Here is a 3805-nt window from a genome sequence, read left to right on the forward strand (position 1 = left end):
AGCATTCAGGACCAAGTGGCCAGAGAAAGAAAACACATGAATATGTACTTCAAATACAAACTAACAATAAAACTGCCTCAGGTGAGAAAATCCCTATAAAACCTGACCACTGGATCTAGGCAATCATGAATAGGGGAAGACTGGTTCATTTGTGACCAGACTGGTTCATTTGTGACCGTCTCTACGTTCACCCAACTTCGATAATCCGGGATTGAAGTTGTTTCTTTTATTGTGGCTATTTCAGACTGTTATTATTTTTAAAATGGCAAAATAAAATTACTTTATATTAAATTGGCTGCTGATTTGTCCATAACACAAGGGAGGCTCTAGCTTTCCTTGGCAGACAACTGTCTTTCAAAACCAAGACACTTGGTCACTCCCCTGGCTCTCACAAGGCTGGAGGCTGTTAGACCTAGATCCATGGATTCCAGGTGAGTCAGGGAATCGAAGAACAGCATGGCAGCACATGGAGGGTGTTGCTGTGGTGGTCCAGCAAGCGCATGGACAGGTCTGTGCCATTGGGGACTGTAGCAATGTATCTGAACAACTTAGACCATTCTGTGTACCAGCCAAAACATTTGTAGATAACAAATCACCTGCAGTCTTGTTTTCAGAGCTCTCAAGAATTCATCAAGGCTACTGAGACAACAACAGGACTAAAAATAAGAACCAAGAGCCTGAGAAACTGCCTACAAAAAATGCAAAACCTAGATAGAGGACACACAACGTGATGATGGATGCTTGGCCAATTAGGTGTCCTGAAGGATGTGTGCCTGCCTCGTGAACAAGTGGCTTAGCCAATCGAGAGACACCTGTACACATGGACAGTAGTGCTAGAATCTATAACTGGAGTTTAATGTAAACAATAAACGGCTTCTGCTGAAATCATATTGATTCTGCTATTCAGTTGCCCATATGTTTCCCCTGCTGGAGACAGACTCCCGGGTCATGTCCTGGAGACAGTTCCTAGCCAGGCTGAGGCTGTGCAGGGAGCCCAGGCTGTGGAAGAAGGAAAATGGGAACAGCTCCAGGCGGTTATTGCTGAGATCCAGGTCAGCCATGTGTGTCAGAGCAGCCACGGGACGCACAGTCCTGTTGAACCTCTGCATCTTCTTGTGGAGCAGGATGAACTCCCTGGGATGAGGTGAGCCTGGGAGTAGGGAAGCAATGAGGTTGTTGGAGAGGTTTAAGTGTGTGAGATTATGGGCTCTGGGGAGCTCTGGAAAAGAGAGGAGTCTGTTATGGCTCAAGTCAAACACTTGGAGCAGGTAGGGCTCCACTCCCTCCTCCTCGGAGAACAGCTCCAGGGCGTTGTGGCTGAGGTTTAAAACTCACAGCTGTGTGAGGCTGAAGCCAGAGATACAGTGGAGGGAATTCAAAGCCAAGTTCAGCACCTCCAGCTCTTCCAGAGGCTCAAAAGCTCCCTCTTGGATCGCCATGATGTAGTTGTTGCTGAGGTTGAGCTGGCGCAACCGCGGCGAGTTTTGGAAGGGCCCTGCCAGCAGCTTGGTCATTGTGTTCCTGGAGAGATCCAGCACCCTCAGGCTGGTGAGGCTGCTGATGTGCCAGCTGGCCATGTGGCTCTCCAGGTTATTCACAGACAGGTCCAGGACCTCTATATTCCTGAGCAGATGGAAAGCTTCACCATTAACCAAGTAATTCCGGTCTAGGTGGTTCGATCCCAGGAGGAGTGAGCGCAGCCGAGGCAGCTAAGACAGGGCAGCTGTCCTAGGTTACAATGTAAAATGTGCCCAAAGTATGTATTCTATCACCATCTACATGAAATGTTGTTGTGCACCACTGTTTCCTGTGCCCCCTCCCTCCAGACTATCTTCTGTTAATGGCCCATCAATACCGTCCTGCATGACTCATAGATAACTCTCCCCAGGAGCTATCTCTGTTTAATAGGCAATCAAGGACCCATTGCAAAACTGATAAAATGATATCAGTCCATTGTGAGATGCTCCGCCCAGGGGGAGGAGCCAAGCATTCCCACCTAGATATAATCGGGGCCTTGGGACAGCACAGGCAGCCTTACCCACTGGATTCCCAGAGGACAAGAGCTACCAGACCTTTCTGCAAGAACACTGCTTCAACAAGACCACTTCATCTGGACTGCCACCACCACGGTTTCAGGTTGTATTCTGACTCTGTCAGTGATCTTTTGTACCATTGCATGTGTTTTATTTTATTTTACTTTTTTTTTTCCCTCTCCTATTAAATTGTTTTTTCTGACTTGGAGTCTCTCGCTGGTTTTGCCTTCAAGCCAGCACAGCAGCGGCTGACACGGATTCCAGCTGGTTGAAGCACACATCCAGGTACTCCAGCTGCCCAAATCCTGGTATGTTGCTGCCTGACAGGTTTTGGATGAAGTTGTTGGAGAGTTCAAGGTACTTGATTCCTTGGCCAAGCTCCTTGGGAAATTTCCACAGGCCAACTCCTTTGCAAGACACCTTTGTGGGGCTCTGTGGAGAGACAGGAGAGGTGTGAATGAGGGGGGCTACAAACCACAGCTCCAGGCAAGCCAGCTGCTGTCCAAGATGGGCATGAGAAGTAGGAATGAGCACTGCTCCCTCTTCCCAAGCCCAGCTGGTCCAGAGCATCCTTGTTCAGGCAGAGGAAGGCCTCTGTGTAGGGTCCACCTTTCCCCTCGCTCTGGTTTCCTCTGGAGTTGGGAACCTAGATGGGGAGCAGCTGATTTCTTTCTGGGGCGACAGAAACCTGCTGTTTTGCATCCAGGCTCCCAACTGCTTCATTGGAAACCCTGCACTCCATCCTCTGAGCACCTCAGGCAAGGCAGGAATGTGAGAGCAGCTGGATGCCAGGGACCACCTCACAGGAGACCAGCTCCAAGGCAGGAAAAGAGGAAAAGCTGGGAAAGTTAGAGATGGAGGCTAGAGGGAGGTGAGAGCCATAGGGAGGAGATCCAGAGGGATGCTGGCAGCCCCAGCCATGCTGCTGGAGCAATCCCAGCCCAGGTGCTCCTTGAAAACAGCCTTACTTGTTGGCACAGCGGGGAGCTGGGCCTCATCTCTGGGCTAGCCTGGGCTCTGAGCACGGACGGGAGTAGCCAGAGCAGGAAACATCCCCATGCAGCCCAGAGCATGTTGGGCTGTGGGCACTCCCAGCCCTGTCCCGCTCCTGCGGTGTCGCTGGCGGGCTGGGCAGGACCCAGGCTCTGTATAAATAGGCTTCAGGATGGGATGGGGGAAGGAGATAAGGCATGTGGGTGTTCGTAGCTACGGAAGTGGGAAAAGAAAGACATCAGCTCGCAGAGGGGGAAAAACGGCACGAAGCCACAGGGAAGGGAAGCGGCAGGATGGGGAGGAGGGAGCTCAGGTGACCGGCTGGACCCACTGTGACATCAGATGCCAGCAGGCAGGGGTGGCACGTAGGAGAGCTGAGAGGGTTTGGGGGAGTTTCCCTGTGCCAGGGACAGGATGCGCCAGGTCCCGGGACACCAGGGGCAGCTGGCGAGGGTTCTGCAGCCATCCTGAGCCAGGGACAGCTCCTGGCTGTGGGATAACCTGACTGTCACACCCAGGCAGTGGCATTCCCTCCCCATCCCAGCACAGCCCAGCTGAGGGGACTCTGCCCCTCTCGGGAAACAACAGCTTCCCAGGGCTCACTGCCCCATCCCAGCGGGATGTGCAGAGCTGGAATCCCTCTCCTCCTCCTCTCCCTCTCCAGGGGTCTGCGGCGTGCAAGCTCTGGGCTCCTCGCCGTCACACCCCGTGTCCCCACCTGGGCTGCCAGGTCACCTCCTCACCCAGGGCAGGAACTAGAAGGGAGCTGTCCCTGTGGT

At 52.6% G+C, this 3805-nt stretch overlaps 1 pseudogene; it reads right to left on the minus strand.

Moving 5' to 3' along the window:
* Positions 1 to 354: 354 nt before the first annotated feature.
* On the minus strand, positions 355 to 3106 carry LOC120764815 (transforming growth factor beta activator LRRC32-like; annotated as a pseudogene).
* Positions 3107 to 3805: the final 699 nt, after the last annotated feature.

Source organism: Hirundo rustica, chromosome W (genome assembly GCF_015227805.2).
Source record: "Hirundo rustica isolate bHirRus1 chromosome W, bHirRus1.pri.v3, whole genome shotgun sequence".
Taxonomy (NCBI): Eukaryota; Metazoa; Chordata; class Aves; order Passeriformes; family Hirundinidae; genus Hirundo; species Hirundo rustica.